General features: G+C 37.9%; 1 protein-coding gene and 1 pseudogene across 1 annotated transcript in view; both read right to left on the reverse strand.

The window, feature by feature from the left end:
* The window catches only part of LOC138014165 (zinc finger protein 709 pseudogene), a 33,071-nt pseudogene extending 21,114 nt beyond the window's left edge, over positions 1 to 11,957 (reverse strand).
* Positions 1 to 12,500, reverse strand: part of LOC138038315 (striated muscle preferentially expressed protein kinase-like) — a 390,347-nt gene that overhangs the window by 84,466 nt on the left and 293,381 nt on the right. The gene's annotated exons all lie outside the window — the stretch shown is intronic.

Here is a 12,500-nt window from a genome sequence, read left to right on the forward strand (position 1 = left end):
CTGTCATGGTAACTGTTGTTACTTCTCTCTAGAAAGATGAGGCAATGTCATTCTTTAATTTGACCACTTGTTATGTTCCATATAATTGAAATTTTAAAACAGTTCTCGACATTGGTCACGGTAGCTGTTACTGAGCTTCTATTATTATATGAAGCAAAGGTTTATATATAAATCGCTTTTTTTTTGAGACAGTGTTGGTAGCGGTAAGGATTGTCTTGTTTGTGGACTCTCTTAAGTGGCCTCTGTTTGGAATAAATACTTGCCACACTGCTGACATTCATGAAGTATACACTAAAATGAACTATCATATTTTACTTGATTACGTTTTTTCTTTACTAAAATGCAATTGTCACGGCACTTGATTAAGACAGAATGTCACCAATATGATTTCATTCATCACTCCCCCAACTTTCCGCCACATCAAACACTTTCCGCATTGTGCCACTGTATGCATCTATACTAGTACTTCTCTACAGTATGGACTCTTCAAAGTCTGCTAAATTTAACTGTTCCACTAAAACACTTGTGAAACTACTTTCAATCCTAACGTTTTCTGTGGTATGAACTTTTTCATGTGCCCTTAGAGTTCCTGTTTGCCTAAAACACTTGCCACAATGATTGCATTTATAAGGCTTCTCACCGGTATGGATTCTTTCATGTGTCCTTAAAACACCTGCTAGGCTAAAGCACTTGCCACAATATTTACATTCATAAGGCTTTTCCCCAGTATGGACTCTAAGATGTGTCGTTAAGTGCCTTGATTGCCTAAAACACTTGCCACACTGTTTGCATTCATAGGGCTTCTCACCAGTATGAATCCTCTGATGAACCTTTAATTTCCCTTTTTCACTAAAACACTTTCCACACTGTTTGCATTCATAAGGTTTCTCACCAGTGTGGACTTTTTCGTGACTTTTCAGACCTCCGGCTGTGCTGAAACATTTTGCACACTCTTTGCATACATACGGCTTCTCTCCAGTGTGGACTCTTTCGTGGTCCCTTAGGGTTGCTGCATGACGGTAACATTTTTCACACTGTGTGCATTTATGTAGCTTCTGCCCAGTAAGAGCTCTCTCGTGTTGACCTCTCTCGTGTTGACCTATCTCGTGTTTCTCTCTCTCGTGTTTCCTCAGTTTCCCTGAATCTGAAAAACACTTGCTACAGAGTTTGCATTCATAGGGCTTCTCTCCAGTATGGATTCTTTCATGTCTCTTTCGACTTCCTGATGTGTTGAAACACTTGCCACACTGTTTGCATTCATAAGGCCTCTCACCAGTATGAATTATTGCATGTTTTTTCAGATATCCTGAGATGGTAAAACTCTTGTCACATTGTGTGCATTTGAATGGCTTTTGCCCAGTGTGGTATCGTTCATGTGCTGTCAAACTTTCAGGTCTGCCAAACGACTTGTCACAGTGTTTACAATCATAAGGCTTTTCTCCTGTGTGTGTTTTTTCATGTCTTCGCAAGTGCCCACCATCTCTAAAGCACATATCACACTGTTTGCATTCAAAATTCTTCACTTCAGAATGGATTCTTTGATGTTTCCTCAGATTCCCTGCTCCAGGGAAACACTTGCCACACTGCTTGCATTTAAAATTCTTCTCTTCAGCAGGGGCTTTTCCATGTTTCCTTTCACTTCTGTTCTTTTTAGCAGAGTTTTGCTTTTGTGTAACTGATTTCTTTTTCATTTTGACCTTGCGTTGTCTCACTCCTACACAATGAAAATATACCTGAAAGGAAATAATTGTCTAACTGATTAATTTAGCAAAAGATGTACAGGTAACCTTCATCAGTCAAGTCACCTCAGCTGATTCAGTGATGAGTGAACATCCACAAACTGACTTTGAATAAGTGGCAAGACAAGACAAGTAGTGGGGCGGATATATGCAGAATTTGTGTGGAATTGTGCGCTTTTGGGTTAAAAGCGTCATATTTGTTTAAAAGGTTGCCTTTTTTACAGTGATCAATCTCTGATATGGAGCCATCGCGGATTTTGGTGCTGACGCGAGTTATGGCGATTTTATTTAAACGGCAGCCATCTTGACCGGAAGTGAAATGATGAATATCCGGAAGTTGAATTTCTTCGCTTTTCAGTAACAATCCGTTCATTTTTTCTTATTTACAAAGATTATAAGGCTGTATTAGTGCAATTCCGCAGATTGCATTTATGGAAATAGAGAATTTTAGCGTTTGGTTTGAATACAACTCGCACGCACCTTTGCTAATGGCTTCTACCGTTATTATGGCAGGGATCGGTGCCACCCCAATCTCTTTACATAAACAACTTGTTCCCAGCAATACTAGTACTCATTTCACCATCCTCAAATGTGTGGAAAGCTGAGTGAACTTCGCAATGCACATGCTGGAATGCAAGTCCACTTCACCACGCGCCCCTGAACTACATTGTACACGAGACCATACTACACTGTACTAAAGAGAACCAAAGAACCACTCGTCACAAAGAAAGGGACAACATGTTCAGGGATTTCATTAGGGATTTACAATCCTGGCAATAATATTTAATATTGTTACTAGTATATACTAAGACAGTGGATAGCGTTGAATGCGTGCACTGACTGGTTACTCAAACTTCAGATATCCTTTGCTATTCACATCCGCGCAATTCATGCAGAATTTGCGCCCGAAAATGTCGTAATCTTTGCGGGAATGAATGAGTTAAAATCATATTTTTGTGCTGTGTTATCTCACTGTTTTAGTATATACAAAAACAACTATTCACTTCAGTGTCAGTGGCTAGCGGTGGACATTTACATGTACCTTGCTGCTTTGCGGTTCGGTAAATATTCACCATAACTAACCACCTCCATTTTTTTTCCAGGCTGAAGAGTGTGCAGAGATGATAAAAACAATACGACAAGAGATCATGTCAAAAACTAGGCATAATTTACCCACCTCCCAACCTTTAATGAACTCCAGCATTTCCCTAATTAATTAAATAAACCTTGCCTTTCTGTTGGACATAAATGTAGCTCTATGGCATACACAGTGGCTTTGATTGATATATTTCTTAACATAATTTAAATAATTTTTATTGGCATGCTTAGCTGAGTCTAATTTTAGGCTACATCCTTAATCTTTGACTGAATTTCTGAGTTATACCACAGGCAGCCCAATCATAGTGTGTGAGTTTCAAGTTATGAAAATACAGTGCATATTGATCTACATGTAAATGATTGAAACCCAAGGAATAGGGGTGGAACTAATACTATTTTGAGGGAGTTGCATAAACTGAATTTAATTCAATTAAATTCAATTCCATTTTTTTATTGTGCACTATTTACATCATTTACAGGGTAGTTAATCCTATATACATTACTACTGTATTAGCCCTTATAGTAGAAAATATACATGTATAGACATGTATTACATAGACGCTAAAAAATAACCCAAAAAGATACATGTACGTGTATGGTAGCCAGAGTAGCCATTGGCTTTCAAGCTGGTTACCACCATATTTAGGATACCTGTAAATGCGCATTAAACAAAAACTAACATTATACTTATTGTTTCGCCTACCATTATTGTTCAGAAATTTACATCAATATCTTCACAACGACCTCCAAGCTCCCTCTTCTAATATTGTTACATGTATATCAATATACCGGTACATGACATTGTATTTATATACATGTATATATATATATCTTGCTATCTATACTTTTCTAATTTATCTGCAAATTATGTTAATACTTTTGTGGGTACTTTTCACTTCCATTTTACTCTTTTATTTTATTCAAACTTAACAAGCTGCAATCATGACAACCTTCTTTTTTTCCGTCGCCTCCGGCCTTGACTAGCCAATGCTATTGACAAGAAATGACCATTATGTATGGCAATGAATTTTAGACGCTGGTGTAACAACATCTGAGAAAACAGATGGAATACCTTTTTCATCATTTTAAATTTTATGGGCAAAGGGTGATATCCTCATCTTGTAGATATTATTTAATTCCAAGATTTTCTGTCTTGTCAGCGAAGAACATGCACCATACACACTGATTTTTGTTTGTGAGTCTTGTTTTGCATGCACTGCCCCAGCTAATGATACCATAATTTAAGTAGGGGTAGCCAAGAGTATAATACAACTGTTTAAGGGCATTTAGGTCAACATACATGTATGTATGTCCATACCTCATAAAGTGTATTCCTATTATATTTATTTGCTAGTTTGTTATTTACATGCTGAATCTGAGGTCCCCAATTTAGGCGTTCATCTATGCAAACTTCCACGTAATTAACAAAAGACTTGCGTTCAATGTTATTAATTAAAATTAATATGAACAGTCTTCCTTGTTGATGAGATTATCATATACATGTAGTTTGTTTTCTTAAATTCAACAGACAGCTTGTTGGACGTGCAGTACCTAAACACTAGTGCAAGATTGTTATTGACGGCAGCTTGCAGTTAGTTTTTTTAAAAACAGCTACTTGAGAAAAGCATATTAGTGTCGTCAGCAAATATTCTAAAAGAAAATTTAGAGGTCCTGGAAGAATTGGGACATCATTAATATAAAGTAGAAATACATGTAACAGAGGCCCTAAAGTAGAACTTTGGAGTATACCACAAACTATTGTTTCCATACTTCATCTAATATCTTCACTCTTAACATACTGGGTGCATTGGTGCAAACAGTTTTTAAACCACTGTTAACCAATTTCTCGGATTCCATAAGCAAAAAGGGCAGATAGGAAAATGTCATGTTTAACAGTATGAAACACCCTTGAGAGGTGTAGAAAACTGCAACATGCGAATTGCTTCTTATCAGTAGCCATGTTGAGAATGTCAGTACTTTCTAGGATAGCCTGTTCAGTTGAGAAGCCCTTTCTAAAGCCAACCTATAACTTCCCTGTGTCAGTAGCCTCACCACTCTTACATATTGGGGTAACTTGGGAAATCTTGAAAGCATTAGGTACTATGCCAGTTTCTATAGACTGGTTACATATACTGGTTGTATGTATGCTAAGGGCTTTCATAGTGGCTCAGCAGCATATTTTAATAAGACTATTTGGAATATCTAATGATGCTTTCTATGCATCCAAGCTAGAAAATTAATAGTCTGCTCACTTGAGCTTCTGTGACTGGAGACATAACAAACTTTATAAAGGGGTCTTCTTACATGTAATATACTGCATTTGGTTTTATTTTGTGGTTAGTACTTGCCGGCTGTGGGCCAATGTTTATAAAATACTGGTTAAATTGCTTACAGATATCAATTTTATCACTGAGTGTATATTCTTGTTCATTGCTACATGTATTCTCCATGGGGTACACATAATACAACTTGTTGGCTTTTGTTTTAACTTACATGTACATGTACCAATCAGCTTCCATGTGGCCTTCAGGTTTTTTTGGCACAAGTCAAAGCAAGCCTGCAAATACATGTAAGTGCCAGTCATTAGACATAAATTTATTTTGTCCGGTAAATTTGAGGTTTAACTGGCAAACGATCAGTCCACCCAGACAGGCTGACCGTGGTTTTCTGTTGTGATGCAAAATAAAAAAAAATATTTTCACTCAAGAAAGCCAAAATGCGAGGTGGCCTTTAAAAATGGATACATGGCCGTAATGCATAAAGGCTAAGTTTCATTTTGATTTGTTTTAATTTGCAGCTTGCATTTCACGTCGTCTTACTAGTAACGCCATGAAAATGTAAACACTCCCACCCATCTTCACGCAGTTTGGATTTCAAAGTTTGCGCGAGGTGTTTCCCGTAAACTCATTTGCCTTGATTTAAATTAAATAACACAACAATGTAGTGTGGAATAAACAAGGGTACTATTCCACAAATGCATGTTGTTTGTGTTTTCATCAGACTGATAAGATTTTATGACCAGTTTTACAGTGAATTTTCAGGGACTTGAATCACATTTCCTCACAGCGACTTCAATAACAAAATTAGAAAAGTTAACGTTATTGTGTATGCACAAACAAAAGGTGAAACATTTCTGGATTGGTACAAATGTATTTTGTTAAACTAGAATCACAAAAAAAAACAAAAAAACAAGGTAAGAGTAGAATGGCAATTAATAGCAACAATGTTGTCAAAACAGCATTGGGCAGAGCGCCCATTTTGAGATCATTTTCATTGTCATGCACCTAATAACAAAAATTAATTTGAAACCGTTCAATAAAAGAAGCCAACAACTAGAAATGTTGCAAAGACAAATATAATATATAAACCAACTTTCCAATTCTAAGGTCTGTGTGCTACATCGTTTCTGAGTTATTAATTTGTTGAAGTGTTTCACACAATGCCACAATGTTGGTGGACCATCCATGGTCCACCAATATGGCGGCCCATAATAAACGAAAACACATGGAGTTCCCTTTGCCAAACAAGCAGTTACAGTACTTTCGCTAATGAGATAAAATACATGTGTATGAACACATCTCGAAATGCACTTGAAACATTCTAACTTCTGAGAATCATAGGAAGAGACATGTTTTTCAACCATCTCTGTATCATGGTGTCATGCAAGGTGATTCCAAAATTGAAAGTGCTGTATTTTCAAAACAACAGACGTTACGAAACTGAAAAAAAGATTTATTTCTAGCTCATCTTCAACCCTGGTTTACATAAAGATTTGGAAGACCTTTAGTACTGTGGAAACAATCTAGACATCACAGGCATCCCACTTAATAAGTGTAAAAAAAAAAAATTCTTCGACCAGGGTAGCTGCATGTCAGGTCAAACCTTGTCCCTGGCCTGACATAGCAAAAAAATATTTGCAAGCTTGCAAAGCATTTAACACAATTAGTTTTTTAGTAGCTGCCTTTACCTGATCAAGTTCATTTGAAAAGATTTTATACTCTGTTACCTTTACTGGGTCATTCGAGAGAAAGTTTCCCTGTACATACTTTGTTTTATTAATTGATTTTAGAATTGTATTTGTCATCCAAGGCTTTCTCAGCTGCTTTTGCTCACTTCTCGATGCTGTTCTTATTGGTACATGTTTATCAATGACAGTATTGATCAAATCATTAATATTGGTGTTCGCACTACATGTAGTACCGTATTTACCCGTGTAAAATGCATCTATCAATGTTAAGCCCGAGGGGGGGCAGGGGACCCCTGGGCATATGTGGGGCATTTGACTTTTCAGAAGAATTTTTTGCCAAAGTTCCCACCGTGGTGCCCCAAAATTTGGTCAAATCAGATCAAATATCTTCACCTTGATTTTCTGAGGAAAAGCAAGTTGATGTTATCAACAATCCACATAATCCCCACATTCAGTCGCTTGATTATTAACATTGGCCATGGCGAAGTAACGGCCGCACAGGCCGAAGATGAACTGTGTATCGATCGACTATATTTGTCTACTCTTTTGTTCCTAAATTACACCTCAAGTGTTGTTAAAATACATGTAAATGCTCTTTTTTTTTTTACGGAAAACTGAGATTTAGATCTCTTTTTTTTTAATTGCTGTGGAGATCTAGATCATTTATCAACTAGAGCTAACAGTTCCTACAGCGTACAGATTCCTCGAGGCGTTTTCAGATGTGGTCGATGGAGCTTTGACAGCCCATACATTTTAATCAATGAATCAACGGGCATAACAGTTTCAAAGAAATTGATCATTTTACATGTATTTTAATTAAGCACATTATTCGAGGGGAGGGATAAGACTTTATTTTTGTGCAATTTCGAAATCTGAAAGTGTACTGCAGCAGCAATTAGAGGCAATAGATCGAATATTAATTCTTGAATATTAATCAGCTGGACCCCCAAAATTTTGCAATGGACCAACAAATTTTTCGAAAAGGGGTCCAGAGGACCCCAAAATTTGAAAACCTGGATACATGTACATCACTGGAAGTAGTGTTTTGGTATAAATGTAAAAACAAGGGCTTGCCTCTATTTAAAACAGCCGTCTTTCAGGGCTTTAGCCGCACTACTTCAATTCCAAGATGGCCGGTGCACAGACGAGCACATGGGACGATGTGACTTGGTCGGAAGACCTTAGACAGCAATGACCAGAACCAGGTTGCAGACCAGCGGTTTTCGTTAAAACAATGGTTTGCTGGGGGTGGCAGTGTTGCGGGCTCAGAAAACCTAGTTCTAGTCATTGTTATTTAAGGTTTTTCGACTTGTTCCCATTCCACCACGCAAAAAAAGCAAACGTCCCCACACATTTCCCAAGGGTGGGAAAGGCTATCAAGGTCAAATGCCCCACATATGCCAGGGGTCCCACCCCCCTCGGGCTTAACATTGATAGGTGCATACAGTAAGTCGGCCTTTTATGACCTCAAAAAAATAAAATAATTTATTCATAAATAAATTATTAAAAATTAACATAATAATGTTGTCTTGGGCATGAGGGACACAATGGACAAAACACTTCAAAATGAATGACAAAACGAACGTAAGCAATTCCAGTTGAAATGAAAAAGGATTTGTCCAACTCTAAATGTCAAAGATACATGTACTCACCAGAACAAATACATGTATGAAACAGATACTGGAAATTTTCGTTTACCAAAGGCAGAAAGCTCAAAAAGGCATTTCTGTTTCTTCAAATAAAACACAATCGTTCAACTGCTTAGTAACCTGGCGCAATACCTCATGTTTGCGAGCACAAGCATCGTCACTCGCCTTGCCTGAAAACGCGGGTTGGTAATAATTGTTTTTTATTCTTTATACAGCAAACCTGGCTGATTTAAATGCTTTTACAAACTTTGTAGTGTTTGGTTTATGTCTTTTGTTTTCTTAGTCATGTGAGATATTATAAATCAAGGACCAATTAAACCTTGCACCTTTCGGATCGTTTTTGAAGTCATTTTCAAAGATTGACTCTTGCTTCTGTGATGTTGTGCTTATCCTCTAAAGACTTTTATCCCTGAACAGCGAAACAGGTTATTTTGAGGTTTACAGTACTGGCCACAGGAATAGCAGCATATACACGCGCTTAAAATGCGTGCAAGATGGCGGATTTACGCGCAAAATCTGCGCGCGTTACGCGCGTGTAATGCTGCTATTCCTGCAGCCAGTACTGTACATGTTCAATTTTCTGAGAACTTTTTCGAAACTCAAGGACAAAATGCCCGCATATATTACAACAACTGCTGAAGCACAAACCTACATGTTGTATTAAGCACTTGAGGCCCTGATTTTTTTGTGTATCCACAGTTCCAGAAATTGAAGAATACAAGATTAGTATCCCATGAACATTTAACAAAGAAATTATGAAATTGCTTTTTTTGCCATCAAAAACAGGGGGGTCGACTTATATGTGTACAGGTAAATACGGGAAGTAATAGCATTCCAGTCAATGGCACTAATATCTTGATTATATAAATTAATTCTTGACTAAAGTGTGTATAATCCCTTAATTCGATTTTTATCCTTGAGTGACTTGACTTATAGACACATCTATGATTCGGAATATGGGTAAGTGATCAGAGATAACAATGAGCCTGATACCACAAGTTATAATTATCAGCAATGGTATTGGTATATACAGTGGTCAATAAGTGTTGCAGCAGGGATCGCGTTAACGCAGAAATCGTGCATTTTTACGCAAATAAAATCCAAAAAATGCATCATCGAAATTTTAATGCGTCCCAGGACGCAAGGCACTGACTTAAATAACTCACACAACTTGCTTTGATTTGTCAGTATATTCTGTTGTTTGTAAAACTGTTGGAGCGATCTGTGATCATAATTGAAGTTCTAAGAAATGGGGTTTAAAACATCTAAAAAGGTTAAAACTAAATTTTCGACCGCCTTCTGCGGTCTTCTTCAGAGGAATGTACTCTGCAAGTCACTGAATGCAAATATATAGCAAAAGACGTCACTGTTCGTTGCTCCTAAGGCAGGAAACCAGTGATGCGTAAAGCCTTGGAAAGGGTGCTCTTTCATTAACAGAGTTCTTGTCCAGGAATGAATGTAACGGCTCTAGAAAAAGCCTTTGTCGGCCGGTCCTATGCATATGCGTCAATATTAATTCCAAGTTGGTTACTCTCTTTTTCTCATAATTTAAAACATACTCTTTTTCTCGCAGAGGGTCACCAAGATTTTGGGACCCCCCAAAAATGCTTGGGACCCCAATTTGGCCGAACATGCGGGTCCCAGGACCCGGATTGACAAATCCTAGTGCCATCCCTGGTTGCAGTATGAATAGTAATTCTTTTAGGTTTACAGGCAGAAAACTATCTGAATAAAGCATATCCACATCTGTAAATAATCTTCAGTTTGCGAATGACAAGTGTACTGCAACAAAATCAATATTCTTGTTACCTAACCCTAAAGTAATAGGGATAAATATGAAAGGTAATTTCATATTTATCCCTATTACTGTTGATGGTCTCTTCAAGGCATACTTTGAACCCACAATGCTGGCAGATGGGTAGCTAGCTACATGTATATATATACAACCAACTAAGATGTGTTTTTTCCATTGCACGGATCAATCTCAGCCCAGTATGTTTCAACAAGCATCAATTTTAGTGCTATATCTGATCTCAGTATGGATATGAGAGTCTGCTTACATGAATGCATGTAGCTTAATTTCGCACTGAACAGTTGGAAGGAATTCATCTTTGGAACACATTTTCCTGAGTTCTGCAAACCGTTAAATGTGTCGGCGTTGGCATTTTGTAGTATCAGAACACAGACAAGACAAACAGAAATGACATGGCCTACACGCACAAAACAACATCAACCATCCATCTACTGCAGCTGCCATGATTCAGACGTTTGTACATGTACGTGTATATTTTCTATGATTCTTGCCTAGTTATAGGATTTGAAATAGCTGCAAACAAGCCTTTGCGCTTTCATGTAAACAACCTGCCCTTTATTTTTCCTAAAATCTGGTTGCTCAAACGAAGTTTGAGTTGTCTCAGGCAACTGGGCAACCCCTAATTTCAAGCACTGGTTTCAAATAACTGGTTCAAACATCAGCATTTTCCGGTCAAATCCAACGCACCGCACTCCATCAGCAAAGTGATTTGTATATGGATGAATTGACCATCCCACCTCGCATAAGATCTAATTTTGTTGAGCAGCCGCGGTCACTAGGCCAGCTAAATGGCAAAATGAGAACTGTCAAATTTAGGCTGGAAGTGAGCAATTCTTCAGTTGCTTCAGTCGAATTTGCAGATAATGGGTTTAAAAAAGCAACTAAATTAATCTACTGGCCTTTTGCTGGTGATTTGAATCAGATGTGTTTCTTTCTTGAAGATTTATTGGCTGCTTTGTCTCCACCCTTCCCTTCTCTTAGAGGGGAGAGAACCTTGCGGAAATAAAATCACTGATATTGCACATAACTCTGCCCGAAAGGGACACATGGACAGGGGAGTGAAAGTAGGAATATTATTTCCGCTGTTTTTCCTTGAGTTTCGATCGCTACATCGACGTCGAAGCATCATTTACCGAATATTCTTGATAACTTAAATCTTACACACTATGATTGGGCTGCCTGAGGTTGGAGTCATAATAGTTTGGATCTTGAGGAGCAGGAAAAAGTATTCAATTTGATATTTCGTGACAAAACACTAGGTTGCACGGTGCAAGTAAATGGTTTAGATTAATTCACATTGAAGCGGTTTTAACCGATTGTTAATTTTGTAATTGGGCAGTCTTATCCAAAACTTTTAACTGTCCCTTGTTTTGACAGTAAGGGACAAAAATATAAGTGTCTTCTAATTATCGACTCTCTCGAACTTCTTTCAATGTGGCTTTAGGAATCGAAAACAATAGTGGCAACGTGCTCAAAAAAAGGTCGACGCTCTGCTTCATATTCTGTAACTATTAAATTTATCCAGCTACCCAAAACTCTTGTCGAGTCAGAATGCCATATATGTTTTTTTCTTATTCCATTAAATGCAGGAAAAAACTTCTTCTTACCTTCAATAACAACGATTCCGGTACTGGATCAACTCAACGACGCCCTGAACAAACGACTGAACGATTCAGCATCAAAGCCTGCTAAGTTTGGTCAGTGGGTGTGTTGGGTGTGACCGCGTCATGTAACTTAACCTCATGTAGTACGCCATGAACCCACAGGTTCCCCAAGCTGGATATATGAGTACCTTATTGGTACTTAATTTCGCGTTTTTCGCGATTGTTAAAAAATCGCGAAATTAAAGACCCGCGAAAAAAAATTACTGGTTTCCAGATATCTTAGTAGACGTGAAATCCTCGCAAACCACACCGGAAGGAGGTTCTTATAGAATCACTCATCCTGCTCGTGTTGACAGTGTAGAAAATACCGGAATATTTTGGCAAGTACCTCGTACAACACTGACTGAACGACCAAAACACGTGCAAAGATAAAGTTCTGACTGACGCAAGCATCAAACCTGTCAATCTGTCAAATGTAATTGACCTTTGTACTTCAGTTGTTGTAGCCTCGCTAATCTTGAGAGTCGCTTGAGTATTTATCATGTCTTTATTTCAGTTTGGGTTTCCTGTTAAAGAAACAGTAAATTCCCAAAACTCTGCTGCACACTCTCAACCTGCAAATGCTGGTGC

This window comes from Montipora capricornis, chromosome 1 (assembly GCF_036669925.1).
Source record: "Montipora capricornis isolate CH-2021 chromosome 1, ASM3666992v2, whole genome shotgun sequence".
In the NCBI taxonomy this organism is placed as follows: Eukaryota; Metazoa; Cnidaria; class Anthozoa; order Scleractinia; family Acroporidae; genus Montipora; species Montipora capricornis.